Raw genomic sequence first — 21,337 nt, 5'->3', positions numbered from 1 at the left:
GTTTGTGTGTGCATGTATGTGTGTGTGTTGTGTGTGTGTGTTAATATGGTAATGTGTTCTTAACTGAAGCATTTCCATTTGGCAAAGAAACAAAAGGCATAAACTTTCACCATTTAACAAGGGACAGTGGTATACACCTAGAGTCCCGGCACCTCAAAAGGAGTAGATAAGAGGGTCAGGAGGTCAAGGTCATTCTCAGCCCCTTGTTCATTTCAAGGGCATCATGAGCTATCTGAGACCCTGTCAAATAAAAAGAAATCAAAGAAATATTCTCTTTTAGTAGGTTCCTCATTTGATCTTTCACAAGTACCCCAAACAAAAGAGAGTAGTGGCCAAGAGAAGGCCAGAGAGCAGCTACTTCGGCTGCTCATGCCCCCCGCTTCAGAAGAGGGCACCTCTGGCAAGATTTCCCACAAGCCTAGGGGCATTTCCATGTTAATGCATGGAAAATGCTCAGAACCATGCTGGCCTGATCTGGTTCTCAGCCCAGGACTCAGCTATCATTATCTCCTCTCTACCCCACCCGCTGGCTTCCCAAGCCCTGAGTGAGGGAGAGAGGTCCGGGAAAGATCCTGGTGTTGGAGGAGGCTCCAGGGAGCTGCCCTGGTCTCACACTGCCAGGTGCCTGCGCCTCATTGACAGACAGAGAGGTCACTGAAGCCTTGACTCAAGCATTGCTGTTGTTGTTGTTGTTTTGTTTTGTTATTTGTTTGTTTGTTTGATTTGACTTTTTGGCTACCATCCTTGCCTTCCCCGCACATAGCTCTTTCGTCTGAACAAAACAAAATCCCTTTCAAGAGTGTTCAGGAGCGAATGTAGCCCTGAGAATGAATGAAGCCAGAGCCCAGGAGAGCAGCAGTCGGTGAAGTCCAAGGGAGGGCAGACACATACTGCTCAGGGTCCCAGGAGTTAAGTCCAAACCTTAACTGTGATTCTTCGGACTGGGAACACAGAGCGGGAAGGATTCTGCTGAGGATCATCAATCCGGTCAGTCCCTTCGTTGGTCTTTTATCAACCATGAAGGCACTCAAGCAAGCTCTGCTTGTGTCCACCTTGTGAGCATAGCGTGCTGCTCACATCAGGGCACTTCAGAAATGCCCAGAGCTCAAACCTGGGAGGAAAGCAAGGGGGAGTATGCTAAAATGTCAAAGTCATGTGAAGGCAGATGCATGTTGTAGCAAGAATTTGAGCAGGCCATGATGTCACTGCATTCATTCCTCAAGGTCTGTCTCCTAAGGACACCAAGCAAAGGACTGAGTCATCTCAAGAGTAATTTTCTTGGAAGCTTCGAAGTTCCTGCATTGATTTCCTCCCTCTCTGGCTGAGTGTGCCCTGAGCCCAGCTAAGCTGGTGATCTCAGCAGGCCATGAGACTGTCACTAACTCCATCGGAGGAGGTCACATCCCTGATGGGAGCAGAGCTCTTATAGGCCATTCCTCGTCAGCGCAAGAGGGAAACTACCCTTCCCTCACCGCTGGCTCCACACCCGATGTTTCTCCTATTTATCAGCCAACAGTTATTGTCTGAAAGCAAGTCAGTTGCTAAGAGGGACTTACGAAATCCTCTGCAACTGTGGAGAGACTTGATGGAGAGTGTCCATTCTGTGCAGAGATGTAAACTGTCCGAAGGCAGCTGACTCCAAATATGCTAGCGCACCATCGGTACACCAGTCATTGGGACGTTAATGTTCCCACTTCTTCGCCTATCCACCGTGCTAGGTAATGTTAACTGTCTATGTGGCAGACTCTAGATTCACATGGAGACGGGCCTCTGGGCGTGCCTAGTCAGAATCGTCGTGGTAATCAATTACTCGAGTCCCACCACTGTCTGGATGGGACCCTCCATCCTGTTGATAGAGAAAGAAGGAGTAACAGCAGCGCCATTCATTTGTTCCCTTCTTCTGAGTGTGAATGCAAGGTGACCAGCTGCTCCAGCTGCTCCAGCTGCTTCAGCTGCTCCAGCCTCCCAGGGCCTGGACTTCACCACCAGAATGGACTGACACAAAATGAACCCATTCTCTCTGTAGTTGCTTTTCTTGGGATGTTCAGTCACGACAACAGGAACAAAATCTACGACACCGTCAAACTATAACAATGTACTTACATTGCTGGAAGAGGCGGCAGGTGTCTTGTCCTCCAAATCCCGTCTTCTGAAAATCTTCTCCTCACCCCAAAGGAGTTGGTGGCCTCACTGCTCTGCATCTGGTGTTTTTTATCTGTCCCTTCTCTCCTACCATTGTTTGGGTAAAGAAGCCCTCATCTTATTAAATCATTCAATTGCCCCAAAAGTTAGTGTAAGTGACTTGGAATGTAAGTACATTGGCTTAGAACATAAGCCTCTGGGTAGAAATATATCTTGGTATAAACACAAACACATTCATTTTGATAATACTTGCTGCAGAACAGTAAGATGTTGAGGGGGGCTGTTACTATGGGCTTGGGGACCTCTGCAGAGGGCCCTTAAGGTAGGGAAGAGGGACAAGCCAGCTCCGACTCCAAGTAGAGGCTTATGACAAATAAGCAGGGCGGGGTCAGTGAGTGGGAAATGCTAAAAGGGGACCGCCAGGTAAGTGGAGCTCTGCTAGGCCAACACAACAGAATTCTTGCCAAAAGCAGGTCCCAGTAAGAAGATATTGAGAGTGGACACATACCAAGGATCAGGGATCCGAATGGGATTCTCCCTCAGACTTGGGTTCTGTAAGAATAAACAGGAAACCCAAGTATGGACAAAGCCTCGCAGAAGACTGAGGCGCCTGACAAAATTTATTTCAAGGAGAGAACCACAAGGAGCACGTGGAAAAGACTTCTCTTCTGTCCTCAAAAGCCCGTGAATCTCCTAGGAGCAGCTGAATCTACCTGATCCAAGGACCACTCCAGGAGAAGAGCTCGCTGATAAGAAACTGTGTGTTTCTGACTGAATTGTGTTTATTATAGGTGCTCAACCCCTACCACCCTTTGGCCCTGGAATGAGGAGGATGCTCTGGATCATCCTCTGTGGAAGACACCCAGTGGGCCTTCTCTTCACTCTAGCCGTTAGTGTAAGAGCCAGATAGCTCTTCAACATCACCATGCCTCATGTCACCTCGTTTTATGGCTGGACATCTCTACTCAGCCCCTCCAGGAGCATGTCACCCTCAGAGGTCACCCTTGGACAATGTGGTTTGAGGGCCAAAGTGCACATCGCTCTTGACAAGCCTAAGGCACTCGCCACACTCTCTAGGCTAGTCTTGAGAGGTGCACACTTCAGTTTTCCACCATGTTAATGAACCTCATAGCATACCCCTGGCTCTTGTCTCGCTCCTGTTACCCTTCTCACTCGCTTACTCTTATCTCAGGAAGTGGTTCTCCAAAGAACACCTTCTTCCAAGCCATTGCTGCGTACTCTCTTTGCAGATGGCAGGAAGGGTCCACACGAGGGGTAAGTGATCCAGTGATCCGTTATAGCCCTTACGCAAACGAGTGTTTTAACCAGGTAGCTTTGAGCATGGTGAAGAACAAAGAGTAACGCCTTATACAAACTAGAGTATGTGAAAATTTTTTATAAGTACATCCATAACCATTTCAACCAATTTTAACTGTCCTGTCGTAATTTTTGTTCTTTGTGGACTTATGCAAGAAAGCAGCACAGTGATGTTTCCCAGGCATTTATCTATACCTCAGTACTTCCCAAAAAGTAGTAAAAAAAAAAAAAAAAAAAAAAAAAGACACACTATCCAGCCCAGGTAAAACCCACAGTGGCTTTGGCTTGGGATCTCCTCCTCTGGTTTCTGTTTAATGCTGCCCATCACATTTGAGCTTGTTTGATTAATAACGAAGGCTCTAAGACACTGTCCTACTTGGAAGCTGACCATTCTACCTCCATTTTGTACACACAGGTTGACAGATGTCCCGAGACCATGGTCAAGGAGACAGAGCATCCGTGGCTCACACGGTGGCTCCGTCTCACAGGTCACTCCTCCTCCTAGGCACGCAGTTGCCTCCTAGGCACCTCCTGGTGCTCTACCAATGCCACAAAGCCAGTCTGCAAGGCTCACTCACTGCTAGACCAGTGAAGCCCAACCTGGAAACTGATTTTTGCAAAAGCCACATCAGTCAACAGAGACTTTTAAGTTAGTTATTTTCAAGTTCATCATTGTGAATCGCCAGCTTCTGACAGAACATGATCTCATCTAAATGTCAATTATCATTTCTGCCATTTAACAATAGCGGGGTGGCCTTAAGCAAGTTCATTAATTTCGCTGAGATTCAAAGGCTTCACATGTAGACTGCTAAAACAGCGCTTGCATTCAAGTGTTGACACCTCCAGTGCGCGAGCGCAGGGAGAGCATGTGACACCTGCTGGACACCTGTGTGAACGGCCCTTCCTTCTTGAAATGGTGGTCACGGGGAGAGGGCGTTTCCTTTCCAGGGCTGAGCATCTTGCCTGGATGTTGTCCCAATTGTTGCTCCCAAAGACATTTCATATCTGGAGAACGGTAATTCTTACTTATTTAGCTGCACTTTAGGTCATTTTTTTAATGTGAGTGTTTGTGCGCGTGTTGTAGTATGTGCGCGTGGTGAGCACTTGTGAGTGTGTAAGTAGACATCCTCTTGCACACACCTGAGGGGCTCCCCACTGGGAGCTCTTCCTTCTGCTGAGGGGTTTGTGGCTTTGAGTGAGAACGGCCCCATGAGCTCCTAGGTTTGAATGATTGGTCCCCAGTTGATGGAACCGTTTGGGAAGGATTAGGAGGTGTGGTCCTGTTGGAGAAGGTGAGCCACTAAGAACGGGGTCTGAGGTTTCAAAAGACCTTGGCATCCAGGGTCTCTCTCTCTCTCTCCCTCTCTCCCTCTCTCTCTGTCTGCTTCACGCTTGTGGATCAAGATGCCTGCTCTCAGCAACTGCCCCTGCACCGTGCCTGGCTGCCTGCTGCTGCCATGCCCCCCACTAGGACAGTCATGGACTGTAACCCTCTGCAACAGTGAGTCCCAAATTTAACACATGTGTGTGTATACATATATATCATGGGTGTGTAGGTATGTATATGTTTGTATACACACGCACGCACACACAGTGCATAGGCTTTCATTCTAAGATGAACTTAAAGAATATCAAAAGCACCTTGAGAAGACAGCACCATACCACCTAAAAGTCAGTGATGAGTTTAAAATGTTTCCTTCCCCCCATTTATCTAAAAGGGGGTACAAGTCCAAGGAACACCCCCCCCCACACACACACACACACACTTTTAAATAAACAGCAATTCCTGGGAAACATCTCTCACACAGAAAATAATCCCAAGCCAGAGCCATCTGAATCCTGGCATTTTACAACCAACTTACTTTAGATTTTGCACTTTTACGCTCTTTCTACTGAGCAGCGAAGGCACGAGCGCTCACAGTGATATCAGGACTTTCAGGGCTTCAGATTCAGTCGGCAGGTTTATCTGATCTGCGCGATGCTTCAACCGTGCTAAGGCGGAAATACAGCTTCAATGGCTGTGGCTTAGACCCAAAGCGCTGTGCTTAGCTCGGATGGCATGTTTAACTTCTGTCTTTTTCATAATCTGAAGTCTGATCTGAAGTTATACAATAAAAAGATCAATGTTTGAACTCTGAAAGACGATTAAGTTCAGAAATCTCGCCGACAGCTGTCATGTGTCCTGGGTCACTATTTTAATAAGTGATTAAAGCACATTCATGCCACCCGCAGGGAGATGAGGTCATCTCAGGATTAGGCAACCCACACCCAGCCTCCGGTACCCTGCTTCTCAGTGGAGCAGAAACCTCACCACCAACTCATCGCTGCCTGGCCCTCTAGTTGTTAGAATTAATTTCTAAAGGCATAGTGGCAGCAGCCTGCCCGTCTGCACCGTCATCTACACCAGGCTTCTCCCTTGTTCAGGAGGTGTCTTCTCCTTGCTTCTCAGATCACTGTGCAGAAAGCCTCCTCCCTCAGTAAAGCGCTTGCTTTGAAAGCATTCCATGCCCAGGACCCAGAGAAGAAAAGCAAAAAAAAGTCTGGTGTGGTGATTCCATCTTGTAAACTCAGAGCTGAGAAAGAGGAGACAGGCAAATTCCTGGGGCCTCCTACGAGAACTTGCTTCAAAAATAAATAAATAAGTGGACTTTGCCTGAAGAATGACGCCTAAGATTGCCATTTGATTCACACACACCTGTGTGCATACACACACACACACACTCACACCTCCAAACACACGATTAGGAACAGAAGTACCAGAGACTGTCTCCTTTAGTCCAAATCCATCTCCCTGTGAGGGCACCGGATGGGGCCTGTTTCTCCAGCTAGGTTGTGCGCAGCGGAGCACAAAGCCGCTGTTCTCCTCCACTCCAGACTGTTTCACTGCTAGCCATTCCCTAGGAACAGCTCCTTCTACCCAATTCACTTACACAGATGTAACTACAACCACAAAACTACTGTTGACTGCTGCCCCCGGAGACCTGTTCATTACCTGTCATTAAATGTTTTAAAACTTTGCATAATTGATCTGGCCAATAAGTCATCATTGATTTATGGGTTTCTGTGCTGAAGAGCCTGCTCTTTAAAAATTCAGAACCCCGGTGCGTGTCTTTACAATCCATTAGCTGTTTACGCAGCCGCCGTCTCAGCATTGATTGACCTTGGACTGAGATTCTCGTGAACTCCTTTTATTTTTATACATATAGGAAAGCAATACTCCAGCATTATCCCTTGACAGCTATGCTTTGATTCCCCCCCCAAACTCCTTCAAAATGAAAAGTTTACTTGAAATGATGAATAAATAAAGCATATTCCATAAACAGCCCTTCACTCTTATTTAAGCATACGGGCTGGGCTGTGCGAATCCGCCTTCCCCACCACCAGATTCAAGTGTGTAAATGTTCTAAAAGGCTTTGAAAGTTTTATGATGATTTCAGGGGAGGCAGGAGTAATAGCTGAAGACTGGAGCTATTAGTTTTAATATTTATATTGAGTGCTCTGAAACATTAATGTGACAGGGTGTAGGATCAGTGCAGTGGGATATATTCGCTTCACAGCCACCTCGACATGGCAAAGGGGGAAAAACATCTCGCCGTGTGCTTCTGTTTATTTTCTAAAACTCTGAGGCCGAGGTTCTGATGCTTTGGGGACTGCTTTTCCTCCTCTTTCTGAAATGTAAGGTTCTGACCAACAAATGCAGTGTCTTACCCGGAGCTTGCGCTGTCCCTGCAGGCAGGGCTACACCGTCAGACAAAGCGGCACATGGCTTTGTTAGGCCTGCATTCAAATAGCCCTGTGTGCTTCCCAAGCTGAAGGGCCTCTCCCGGCTCAGGGAGCCTTGGTCCTGCCCTCATGCTCAGCCGGGTCTTAGGAAACCTTAAGGAACACTGTGACCCGGATGCAGGAAGCTTTCTCCAGTGGAACATGTCCACGGCCCTTCCGCAGGAGAGGAGACCAGCAGTCCTGGGTCCTGGCCTGTTCCCAGCCCCGGCAGGCCTGCGACCGCGTGCGCCTTCCCTCCTGTCTTCAAGATCTAGGTCTCAATTTCAAAAATAAGGACAGTAAGTGTGCCAGCACGCATGGCTCTCCCACCACCATGCAGTAAACAATCCCCATTGCCATCACCACAACCAAACGGGTAAGTATCTTGAGAGTGTTTAGGCTGTTCTATTTGCACCTGCAGTGAGGTTTTCAATCCGTTCCCACCACCAAGGTATTAAAAGTCTATTGGGAAAGGAGAACATTTGTCCAAAGTCACTCAAGAGCGGAGCAGCGTGGGGGTGGCAGCAGAGCCCTGGGTCCAGGGGATGGAGGCAGCGCTGTGCCCACCAGCGAGGCGCTCTCCCAGAGGGCCTGTCTGGTTTCTCAGCACCCACGCTGGGCAGCTCACCCCATCTGTGACTCCAGCTCAGGGTAGCCAGTGCCCTGGTCTGGCCTCTGCGGGTCCCCAATACATGTTGCCTTCATTCGTGTACACACGCACACATGTGCGCACCTACCTAGGCCAGAGTCTCAGGTGCCTACGATACTGTGGCGACAGCACAGTTGTCCCTGAAACACTCCAAAGCTTGATAGCAGCAGTGTCCACTCCGCTTGTCACAAACCGTATGAGATTCGGGCATTTGCATTCACCTCACAAAACCGAGAAGACCACGCTGATACTACCTGTGGTCAGCAGCGCACTACTGCAGAGGAGCCACCTCCAGGCAGCCCTGAGGGTGAAGAGGTCACAGGACTGGCCAGCTACAGCAAGGAATGCAGGCATTACGGGCACATCCCACTAAGGTCAGTGGGGATGGCTTTGCCGTGATGGCTGTCACGTGGGATCAGACTCGAGGTGGACATTTAAGGAGAATTTTAATATTAATAAGCCAAGAGGAGCGATTAAATATGAAAGGAGCTCAAGCGTGATGTGTGCTGTGAGCAAAGAGAAAAGGAAGGATTGCCAAGGCATGTCATCACGGTAGATAACGCAGCCAAGGTTGGGAATATTTAAAATGTCTATCTGCATACTATCTCTCTCTCTTTCATATATGTATATTCTAAAAATGATATATAAATATATATTTAATATATATGAGAGTGTTATGTATATATACATACATATATATATACATACATACATACATATACATATATATATACTCTGTTCCACCATCCAGTCTTCAGCCACGTATTCTAAGCCTGCAGCTTCCCTTCTCTTTTCATTGTGGAGACTTTCCTCAAATGCATGGGCAACCTCAACTGTTCGAGTTTCAGCGTGATGGTAAAGGCTGCACAGGCACCTGGAGTGGACATGGGGAATTCCTTCCCAGCTGCCAGGCTTTGCTGCAGGTAAGGGCTGATGGCCGGCTTTTTGTCAAGGGACCCATGAATGTCACAGGTCTTTTCTACGAGAGTCTTCCATTCCTCCAGAACAGAGGAAGCCGGGAGATGCCTGTGTCGGCGCCATGAAGGACTGGATACGTCTGTTCTGTGGGCAGAGAAGGAAGAGAATGTGGGGCCTCTTAGACTCAAGATGTGGACAGGTGTTTGACGCCCTGTTCATGTCTGCCCCTTAGCCTTTACTGAGGCATGTCACTGGGGACTTCCAGACTTTGTTCCCCAAACCAGAGCTTTTTGGTCCAATTATCCCAGAAATGAAACTGCTGCCGCTTTGATGAATGGAGTAGAGAGTGAAAAGTGAGGTGGAGGCTAAGGAAAAGAACATATTCCTGGCTGGGAAGGGCTAGGCAGAGAGTCTGGAATCCAAATGCCCGGACAGTACCCTCTAACTCTCCTGCTTCCTGCTCCAGCTTGATCCTCCCTAGTGTGACCTCCTACCTACCCTCCAACACTTATTTTGGTCTGGGATTTTGCCAAGTGAACTAGAGAGCTTCTTCTTAGTATTGATGGTGTTAGGTATGTGTATTTTGACTCTGCCCACGGAATTATTTGTCATGCTCCATCCACTTTCTTTTTCTAAGACTCTTGGCCCCTTCTTCTCTGCTGTCTCCCTTTCTGCTTCTTTGTGGTTTTATGAACTTGATAATTTTAACGGACACTCAGCAGACACACACAGTCTGTCATCCACGTTCAAATGGACATTCCAAAGGCTTAGGGCAGAAGGGGAGGATATCCTTGCAAATGCTATGCAGGACTGGGAGAGGCGTCATACATACGGGAGTTCACATGAGCGAGGAGGGCAGAGGAGAGCTGCTGCATTTTCTTCTCTGTCCTCTAAACACACACTTGAGAGAGCCGTGGTAGGAGTGGGAACTGGGTTGAGGGAAATCGTGGTCTTCAGTCCCCGCCCTTCAGGGCTTTTTAATAGTCTTACCTCATGTAATTCCATGTTTCTTTAATAGACTGTCATTTACCAAAGGTTCCTGAAATGCACGCATGTGACACACACACACACACACACACACACACACACACACACGCATGCACGAGACACTCACAGCCATGGTGAAGCAAAGGCCAGCGGGACAGTTGTCCAAGGCCACCCGCCGGCTAGGAGGGGAAATTATCACACCGGGTATCCTTATATTGACTTTGTGCCTCACTTCTCGGGGTCTCACTGTCAAGGTGCCAGCCCAGCTCCAGCTCCTCCTTGTCAGTCGCTGGTAGGGCCAGTCTGCTGGCAGACACTCAGCATGGTGTCCCTCCAACCTGTCCCTTCCTCGGCTGCTCTCTGTGAACATGGGCCTTGAAGAACAGAAGCTGTGGCGAATGGAGTTCAGCTTCCACTCAAGCGCCAGGAGGCCACTGTGACTCTGCCCACCGCTCCCGCTTTCCCTGCATTCCTCCTGGTGCTTCTCCATCTAGAGGATCAGCTCTGAGCAACAGCGCCCCATGCTCCCAGGGTGGCAACTAAATCTGCTTCTCATTGGTCTCTGGCTATGGGTCCTTTCCCATAAAGGTTACAGGCGGATGTTTCCTACCCCAAATGTCAAAACGACTAGGGACGTCCCTGAGGGAACCATTTTTTCAAAACTCTGTCAAATCAGGTTGGCAGGCCATGAAAGACAGCGCAGCAGCTACACATATTCCTTAAGAAACCGTGGGAAATGGCACCAGGAGTGCCCACGTTAGCACAGCCAAACAGCCCGAGCCGGGGGCTCGGGGCACATCAGGCTTCCTGGGCAGTGGGTAAGACAACCACGTCTGTCACAGTCAAGACCGTGGTCACGAAATTGTCTGTTCATTCTCCTCAAATAGTTTTCAAAGCTAACATGCTCCCTCCAAAGAAATAATCGGGCTTTTAAAAAAAAAAAAATCTGTGGGAAAACTCGCACACCCTTGCGGGCTTACTCTCTAGAGACAACAGGCTTTCCCATGCAAATGTACAAGTAGCAGCAGCTTTTCTACAAATGGAGACATTTAGAACGTTTAGAAGGCTGATTCCGAGGAGGCAGCCGAAAGGGACAAACATCACGGGTGTTGTAGCTGAGACAGGCAGAGGGGTCAAAAGTGTGTGGCACTCCTCACGACAGAGGAGCGCCTGTCTGCGGCCCCACAGCAGGGCGCTGTCCCGGCGGAAGAGAGAGACTCTCAAGGACACTCAAGCTGCGATCACGTGCCTCAGTCACTGAAGGTTTCACATCGTCTCTCTCGGCCCTTCTGCCTATATCCAGACTCCCCGGACACCATGCCCTCTTCACTCCACGTAGACCCGTGGAACAAGCAGCCTACATTCTGACTGATAATCTCTGCATAATCTTTTAACTCAGAACACTAGAGAATGGAGATAATGAGCAACACCCAAACCCCCGACTCAGGCCAGAAGAGAAGGAAGGCCCTGACAGTGGATTTTCTTCTTCCTCTCTCCCTCTCTCCTTTCTCATGGTTCTCTTGTTGTTTTCTCTTTTGTGGCAGGGTCTGCCAGGAATTCTCTGTCTAGGGGAGGGTGGGGCGAAACAGAACACAGAACTCCTGATTTCCCTGTCTTCCTACAGGTGGCCTTTTTTTTTTTTTAAGACAGGGTTTCTCTGTGTAGCCCTGGCTGTCTTGGACTTGTAGACCAGGCTAGCCTCCAAATCACAGAGATCTGCCAGTCTCTGCCTCCCGAGTGCTGGAATCAAAAGTGTGTGCCACCACTCATCCAGATGGCCTTCCAGAATCTTAATTCACCTTACTGAGAATGAGAGGAAGGGCTGATGGAAGGCTACCAGTGTCCACTCCTATCTGAGCTACTGTGCTGCGCACCCCATGACACAAATTTGGAATTCCATAGAGGAAAAAATGGGTGAGACACTCCCATTCCCTTGGGCCAGCAGGTGATCTCAGGCTTTGTCTTTGCACATAAACCTTCAGTGACTGAGGCACATGATCGCAGCTTGAGTGTCCTTGAGAGTCTCACTCTTCCGCTGGGACGCTGCCCTGCTGCAGGCCCTCAGACAGAAGCTCCCCACATCTGTCCTGAGGAGTGCCACACACATTTGGCACGTCTGCCTGTCTTAACTGGAACACCAGTGACATTTCAGTTACCTCCTCGGAATCAACCTTCTCAGAGTTCTAATTGTTCTTTTTCTTCACTTATTTGGGGAATGTATGCTTAAGCTTGGAAACTTTCTACTCAGACTATCCATCGATTAAACTTTGTTCAGAAGTAGGGAATAATGTTTATACCAACAAAAAAAAAGACAAAGATGCTTCCACTGAGGTATAACCTTTGATTGTCTTCCACACGTTGCCTTTTCCTCAATGGCCTGTTTCCTAGGGCTCAATTAGGCTTGTCAGGAGGGTCTGGAGGGGCTTGGGACCAGGAGACTGCTTGAGTGTGGATTCTCCAACTTCTGAACTCCTCTCCAGGTATCCCATCACACCCTGGAGGTCTCTCCACCCACCTCTTCCTTCCCTGGAAGGGAGTAGCCACTCCCCCTTCTTCATCCAGGCTTGGGGCTCACTATCTCTGGAGCCTGGTACCATCTCTTGTGGGTTTTCCCCTTCTCCTCACCCACAGCCTGGTAAATAGTCTTTTATTAGAGTTTCTTCCGATTCCACAGTCAGGACGTACCATCTGTTTCCTACTTGGGCACTGCCTGACACAGCTGGAAGAATGAAATTTACCAAAGCAAAAGGCCCAGCCTGCCTCGAGAGTGAGAATAGAGTAAAGGTGCTGTTTATCTAAGTCATAAAAATAAACATAGCCCGAGAACAAAATGCTGTTATAGTTGCCACATGTAAGAAAGCATCTAATGGTAGCAAATAAACCATGTCAATAATATGGGTTTTCCAGACTTAGTGATTCCGTGTTGTCCATCAATGTGTTGCAACAGATATAAAAGCTTGTAAACTTATCTTTCTTTTGAATTTCTAAGAAAAGAAATCTCAGAAACATTGCATTCAGTAAAAAAATAGACTTTGATGAAATGGGTATAGCCAGGATAGTAAAGTTGTAAAAAAAAAAAAACAAAGATGAAATCAAAGAATTAAATCTGTATGAGAAGCACACAGAGCAGGCTCACCTGAGGGAGATGAAGCCTCTGGCTGTGGAGAACCTCCGTCACAGCACAGAGAAAATATCCAGAAATCAGCTGAGAGCCAAGTGAAGTGCCCAAAAGGAGACATGCAACATGAACATTCAAAAATCGAGGCTTGCTGGTACATCTGAATAATTAGTTAGAAAAGATGGCAAGGGAAGAATTCAGTCATGTCAGGTTTTAAGTCCCTCTCACTCTCCCTGTCCCTCCCCGTCTCTCCCTCTTCCTCATTCCTGTGTGTGTGTGTGTGTGTATGTGTGTGTGTGTGTGTGTGTGTGTGTGTAGGGGTTTGCGCATATGAGTGCAGATGCCTAAGAAGGTCAGAAGATGGCATCAGATCCCCTGGAACTGGAAATACAAATCCCATGAGCTGCCTAATGTAGGTGCTGAACTGAACTCAGATCCTCCGGAAGAGCAGCAAGTGTTCTTAACTGCTGAGCCATCTCTCCAGCCCCGTATCCAAGAAGACATTTTTATGTGTCAGTTAATGGATTTGTCTATAACAACAATAAATAAATAAATTTGTCTATAATAACAATAAATTTATAACAATAAATTAATATCTAGGATTGCATGAAGAAAACTGCAGAGCTTTAGTTTTAGCAAACAACTGGGCTGAAGTGTCATTAGGCAGGAAGATTCACTATTATGAAAATAAAAGTTATTCACAAATTGACACAGAGAATTATATCTAACCGTTATCAAAATCCTGATGGCACTTTTGCTTAGTCCAGGGTTTGGAGAGTGAGGACTTCATCAAAGAATTCACAATTACATAAGACATTATCCAAAAACTCTACCAAAGAAGTTTTTTGTTTTTTTTTTTAATAAGCTTACGGAGGTGGGGCTGGAGAGATGGCTCAGCAGTTGAGAGCAGCGGATGCTCTTCCAGAGAACTTGGGCTCAATTCCCAGCACCCACTCAGCAGCTCATGCCCTCTGTGGCCTCCTCCAACACCACGTCATGCACATAGTATACAGATATACATGTAAGCAAAGCACCCAGGCATAGAAAATAAACAATTTGAGAAAATCCTAAAGTAAAAGTTGACCACAGGTGATATTATAAACTAATAATAATGAAAACTTTCTGTTGCTTTCACAACCATGGAAAATAGTAACACGTGAAAGAAAATAAACATTTTAAAAAACAGCAGCTATTTTTTAATAGCATCATGAGATGAGATTATGGGTCACTGGAGAACAGTGATATTACTCAGTAGTATAAGATATGGATAAATTTATTTTTTTAGAAAATGTTCAGTTCATCTCACGTCATACCAAAAACAATACCAAATTAATCAAAACAGCTACACATTTAAGTTGTATCATAAACATATTTTCAAAAATCATAAATGTTTATAAGGTTTGTGGGCTCCTTCGCCCTCTCCTTTCTAGCCCATCCCCCAATCTTTCATGTCAGCTGGTACCTGGAAACACTTTCCTCCTGGGCACCCAGTAGCCTCACAGGGCTAGGACACAGGTAGATGGCTCTCCCTGTCCTTCTTGTCCTCTGCTACGATCTCTAACTTTTACCCTCAGCCCTGTGACAATCTGCTCGCTGGTGCTTCTCCAAACCCTCAAGTCATGGGAGACTTGAACTCTTGGTATGGAGGCAGGGTCTCCTAGCCCTGTTATCCCTGTACACTGTACTTGCAGGACCTCTTTCTCCCAACACATCTCCAACCCCCTCAGAGCCCCACCTCCTGGTGTGGACAGGACCCCTTAGCTATTCCTGAAGCCCCTCTCAGCCCTTTCTCTAGCCCACTTCCATTCCTCTCTGCCACACTCTGACCTGCAGGGCTCCATTGGGAGCCCACAGCCACCACATGTTCCCAAGACCCAGCAAGGGAAACAGAAACCAAGAAACAGAACACTCACCCCACAATGACAAGACCTGATATCAACACTCAGAATCACTTCAACCACTGTAACTCCAGATGCCTAAGTCCCAGTACAAAAACACAAATGTGAACAGCCAAGGTCATATCCTTCCACCAGAATCTACTACCCCTACTACAATAGGCCCTGAAAATACAATACAACTGAAGCATAAGACGAGGACTTCAAAACAGAAAGTAAAAAAATGATGGTCAAAGGCTTTCAAGGGGATCTGAATAAATTCCTTAATAAAGTCTGTGAAACCGCCAACAGCTATATAAAATGATGAAAACTATTCATGACGCGAAAGTAGAATTAAGCAAAAAATTGAATCATTAAAGAAAACCCAAACTAAAACTGGAAACGAAAAATTTAGGAAGTCAAGCAAAAACCTCAAAGGTAAGCTTCACGGAGAATATGAGACATGGAAGACAGAATCTCAAGTGTTAAGGACAAAATAGATGAAATGGGTACAACCGTCAAAGGAAATGTTAAATCTTAAAAAAATAATAATAAATCAAGCACAAAACATCCAGGAAATCTGGGATACTATGAAGAGGCCAAAACTATGAAAAATAGGAATAGAGGCTGGAGAAGAAATGCAAGTCAAAGGCATAGAAAATATTTTCAACAAAATCATAGAACATGTCTGCAACCTAAAGAAGGAGGTGCCTATCAAAGCACAAGAAGCATACAGACCACCAAATACACAGGGTCAGAAGAGAAATTCCCCACAACATATAATAATCAAAACACTAACTGTATATATCAAAGAAAGAATATTAAAATCTGGGAGGGAAAAAGACTGAGTAACATGAAACAGACCCATTAGACTACCACAGGACTGGCAAGCTCAGTGTCTGCTGCAGGTCCACGTCCTCTTTGACAGCCAGCGGTCTCTCGTTTCACCTCTCCTGAGGAAAAGGACAAGGCACTGCAGGGCACTGGTCCAATTCCACTGAGGAGGGCAGCCCTAACTACCAAATGACTTCTGTGGGGCCCACCCTCCCCCGTGCTGTCGCGTGACCTGTGAGTATGTATGAGCCTTCTGTAGCAAGTAGCTTCAAAGGCAGGCAAACTTACCTGCTGCCTCCCAAGTCCAAGTGTGGCTCTTGCGGTTGCCTAACCTCTTCCCAGTCCCTTGCTCTGCTGCTTCCTGTAGCATTCCCGATGCCCACCCTCATGGTTAAAGCTGGCTTTGCACTGTTCCTGGCGGTCTGGAGCATTAGCGTAGGGGAGGCTGACCATTATTGAGGCAAGCCCACACCCTATGGGTCAGCCAACGACAACCACCATTTTTTGTTCACATCAGGAGAAGGCCAGCTACAGGGCTCCATTTACTAAGGGGGCTGGAATAGGCCACCCTTACTTAGGTGACCACATGCAGAGTTATAGTTGAATATTGAAATGGGGAGAACAAATTTAAAAGGGAAAAGCAAGACTAGCACACCACTGTAAAGAAATCTGGAAGGCTGAAAACCAACATTAAATACAGGGAAAGGCCAGCATCCCACAAAGCAGGAAAACATCATCTGCACCTCAAGCAGGAAAACAGCCTCAACAGCACCTCAGGCCTGTGAAAAGCAGGAAGAGGACATAACAAGCAATCTAAGTATAAACAACATAAACAATGCTGTATGTGCCTCCTGTCTCATACACAAGAAAAACAAGCAGCATTGCTTAACAATAAAAAGTCTGGGCCCAGGGGTCTTTTCTGAAACTGATACTCCAGCCAAGGATTACTCATGGAGATGGCCTGGAACCCCTGCACAGAGGTAGCCCATGGCAATTCAGTATCCAAGTGGGTACCATAGTAATGGGGACAGGGACTGTCTCTGACATGAACTGATTGGCCTGCTCTTTGATCACCTCCCCCTGAGGGGGAAGCAGCCTTACCAGGCCACAGAGGAAGACAATGCAGCCAGTCCTGATGAGACCTGATAGACTAGGATCAGAGGGAAGGGGAGGAGGACCTCCCTTATCAGTGGACTGGGAGAGGGACACGGGTGGGGTAGAGAGAGGGTGGGGTTGGGAGGAGGCACAGGGGGGATACAAAGTGAATAAATTGTAATTAATAAAATAATTAAATAATAAAAAATAAACTTTAAAAAAAAGAAACTTAAGCTGAAACAATTAAGCAGCATTGTTTATCGAAGTGTTTGTAAAACCTTACTTTATGGTCATTGCCGTGCAGGCAGTGTGGTGAAGAAAATCGGAAAATTATGTGTAGGACTGGCACACGCAGGAGCCTTGACCGTGCCCTTCTCATAGCCCGAGTCCACCTGAGGAACCCACTCTGAGGAAATAACACAAGCTGTTTAAAGAGGCCTGCACAAGTTTGTCCACTGTAGCAAAAAGCACTGGAAACAAACTAAATGTCCGATAATTAGAAAAGGGGCGGTGCAGGAAATAACAGTTGCAATTTCCACAGTCTTGTCTCTATAGGCCTGGGAAGTGCTTGGAAAATGCAAACAAGAAAAAGGCATTAGCTAATTCCTTTGCTCTTTTATATATTTTCCTCTCTAGAAGAAGCGCCTGTTTTACTGCCGACAGCATCGCATCTCTGCATCTCTGGACCAAGCTGCACACAGTTGGGGGAGGGGCAGAGAAACATGTTCTGTCTTCCCTGAACCAGGATTCTCGGGGAAAGCAGGCTTCTGTCCCTGCTGCTCCCGGATAAGTGGTGTGACTGCTTCTGAGCGGAGGCCTGCACTCTCTCCCATTCCCCCACTGCGTTGACGGAGCAGGCCCATGCGCCCACGCAGGTGGCTAGCTAAGTGTCTCGAGTCACCTGGCCGACTCAATTATTTGCTGAAGTGCCCAAGCAGATGGGGGTGACCTCAGATTCCAGTCTCTTTTTCCAAATTACCTTCCCAAGTCAACCCATGCTTGCCTGCACTGACTCGGGAACAGTAATTGCTGAAGTGCGCTGCCCCTTATGTGGCTCTGGGCCTGGGTTCTATTAGAATGGGCAGTAACTCATACTCCAAACTTCCAGTAGCAGGCCTGTCCGTAAGCTAATTCTCACTTGAGAACCACACCTATGTTAAAATATTAATACTACAACTAACATAAAAGCATGGAATGACCTGTTCATTTAAACATGTGGCAGGCTAAAAAACAATCTAAGAGAAGCCACGCGAATACTCAAGAAGAATGTTTTTCAATCTTTTCAGGATGTTAATCCTACCAAGCCATGAGCATGGGAGATCTTTCCATCTTCTGATATCTTCAAGTTCTTTCTTCAGGCAGTTGGAGTTTTGTTTTGTTTTGTTTTGTTTTGTTTTGTTTTGTTTTGTTTTTCTTAGAAGTCTTTCGCTTGCTTGGTTAGAGTTACACCAAGATACTTCGTGTGTGTGGCTATTGTGAAAGGTGTTGTATCCCTAATTTCTTTCTCAGCCCATTTGTCTTTTGTATGCAGGAAGGCTATTGATTTTTTTTTTTAGTTAATTTTGTATCAAGCCACTTTGCTGAAGGAGTTTATCAGCTGTAGGAGTTCTCTGGTAGAATTTTTGGGGTCACTCATGTATACTATCATTTCATCTGCAAATAGTGATACTTTGGCTTCTTCCTTTTCAATTTCTATCTGATTGATCTCCTTTAGTTGTCTTATTGCTCTAGCTAGGACTTTGAGAACTACGTTGAAGAGATAAGGAGAGAGTGGGCAGCCTTGCCTTGTCCCTGATTTTAGTGGGATTGATTTAAGTTTCTCTCCATTTAGTTTGATGTTAGTTATAGGCTTGCTATATACTGCCTTTACTATGTTTAGGTGTGTGCCTTGTATCCCTGATCTCTCCAAGACTTTAAACATGAATGGGTGTTGGGTTTATCAAATGCTTTTTCAGCATCTAAGAAGATAACCATGTTTTTTTTTTTCTTTTAGTTTGTTTATATGGTGGATTACATTGATGAATTTCTGTATACTAAAATCTACAGACCTAAAGAAGCTAAACAACAAGGAGGACCCTAAGGAGGATGTTAAATTCTCATTCAGAATGACAAACAGGATTGACACCAAAGGCAGTGGAAGAGAGAGAACAGGATGGGAGCCTACTATAGAGGGTCCTCTGAAAGGCTCCACCCAACAGGAGATTGAAGCAGATGCTGAGACTCACAGACAAACTTTGGGCAGAGCACAGGGAGTCTTGTGGAAGAAGGGGGAGAAAGAAGGATATGGAGGGGACAGGAGCCCCACAAAGAGACCAAAAAAGCCAAAAAATCTGAGCCCAGGGGGCCTGCAGAGATTGATGCACCAACCAAGGACCATGCATGGAGAAGACCCAGACCCCCTGCTCAGATGTAACTGATTGGCAGCTCAGTCTCCCTGTGGGTACCCGAGTAAGGGGAACAGGAGCTGCCTCTGTCATGAACTCAGTCGCCTGCTCTTTGATCACTTGCCCCTGGCGATGAGGCCTTGCCAGGCCACAGAGGAAGAGGATTCAGGCAGTCCTGATGAGACTTAACAATCTATGGGCAGATGGCAGGGGAGGAGAACTCCCCCTTTCAGTGGACTGGGGAGATGGAGGGAAGAGGGGGGAGGGGAGGACAGGAAGGAGTTGAGGAAGGGGACTTCAATCAGGATATACAATGAATAAAGTGTAAAAAAATTTTTTTTAATCTTTTCAAGATATGCAGAACAGCTCAAGCCTCTCACCCAGCACTGGGGAGGCTGAGGCAGGAGGATCATCATGAGTTTGAGGTCAGTCTGAGCTACAGTCAGACACTGTCTCAGAACAAAAACAAAACAACACAAATCATTTCAGCTGAACTGGTCCTGTCCTGTCCTCACAGGCAGGTTCTCTGAAGGGGAAGTGCCCAGGACGGCCTTCGGCTTTAGCAGGTGTTCTGTGGTGAACCCAGAAGAATGCAAAACAGGCATTGTACAGCCGCAGCTCTCTGATAGACAAAGAGTTGTTTTCCCTGCCTGCCTGTAACAATGTAGCCAAGAAAAGCTTTTGCTGGCAGGCTGGAGACAGACAGGTAGAAAACCATCTCTGTGAGAACCTGGGACCACAGCCAGCCCCCTCGTGAGTTTGGAACTTTTGCCGCTGGTGTGATCAAAAGCACTGCAAGTCATGAATTTGGTTTAAACTCTTTTGGGCTACCTTCCAGAATGATATTTCAATGTCTCTGAAGAATCGCAGCACAGGGAAAGGATCCAGGCAACAGGAACTTTCTGTCCTTCACCCACTTTCTAGTCTGTGGATTCAGAACATGGCCGACGGTGGCTGAGGTACAGTCACCTGCACATCACAGAAGTACAGAGAGCAACGTCACAGGTAAGGAGGGGCTGCAGCCGTAACAGCAAGTACCCCGTGCCGCTAATGCCGGCCAGGCACAGCCACGTGTAATATGTACATGTGTCTATATGACTGCGTTTAAAACACCTGGGTGTGTTTCGTTCTGACGGCTGAGGACGGTTGTCAGTCCTTCTTTATGATGAGGAAGCATCTACCATCATGGGGACTTGATGGCACCCCAGGACTTCCACACAGGCAGCTGACTCCAGAATCAGCGCTTTTGCCCAAAGTGGCCTACACAGGGCGGGTCGCCCACACGGTCACTTCAGAACTCTGCGAGGCCAGTGCCAGTGTGCCAACCGTCCACTGTGACCACATCACAGCCAGCACCCGCTTCGTCTGACCTGGGAGCACACCTCTGTGGAGAGGCGTGGGGCCAGATCTTTAACTGTGTCTCCAGGGGGTAGTGCTTTTCCGTTCTATGAGCTCCTTTTTGTCCTTTGGCTCTGTCCGCCCCTTGAGAGCACACTCCTCGGTCACAGTCACGGTCCCATGATGTCAAGGGCAGCAGTGGAGCCGGGGAAGACATGAAGATCAGGCGGCTCACCTCTGACTGCATTAAAGACAGCTAGGGTTAGCCGGTGTGATGTGGGGAGGCCTGGGTTGGGGCAGCTGACTCCCAGGATGCCAAGGGAACTAGAGAGGGATTTGGGTCTAGAGAGGGGTGTGGGAGGCACTCAGCTCAGCCATCACATCTCTCCCTAATCCTTTCTCCACCCAGTCTTTTCTCCTGTTGCTTCTGTTTCCAAAAACCTTCAGTTTCAGTGACCAGGGTGAGAATTCACAAACAGATTCACAGCAGATGGTTCCTCCTCAGCGTTCTTTGGAGCACCCAGAACCCCAGTTTTTACTGTGAAGCTCGGTGTTAAGGCGGGCAGTCTGAGGAGAAAGCTAACTAGAGATAGAAGTAGTCAGCCAACCAGGCTAACACTCATCTCCAACAGTATTTCCCATCGTCAAATTGCCTCGGCTGGTAGCCCAGGGGAAACTGTCTCACGCTGCAAACTCAGCAGAGACGTTCAGCTTTGACCCCACGCCACCGATCTGATCTCCCACCAAAGACAAAGCCGATTCCCAAATAACGCCTGTCTGATGTGCTCACCAAGTCCATCCTTCCATCTGTGCCATGATTGTGTCCCGTCTGGCTGCTGATATCCGTCTCATGGCATCGGCCTCACACGGGACTGTTCACTGTGTTTTTATGGGAAACTTTTTCAAAGTCTATAACCAG

The sequence above is a fragment of the Psammomys obesus genome, unplaced genomic scaffold, assembly GCF_907164565.1.
Source record: "Psammomys obesus unplaced genomic scaffold, mPsaObe1.curated_primary_1811, whole genome shotgun sequence".
In the NCBI taxonomy this organism is placed as follows: Eukaryota; Metazoa; Chordata; class Mammalia; order Rodentia; family Muridae; genus Psammomys; species Psammomys obesus.
This window is presented reverse-complemented; position numbering follows the sequence as displayed.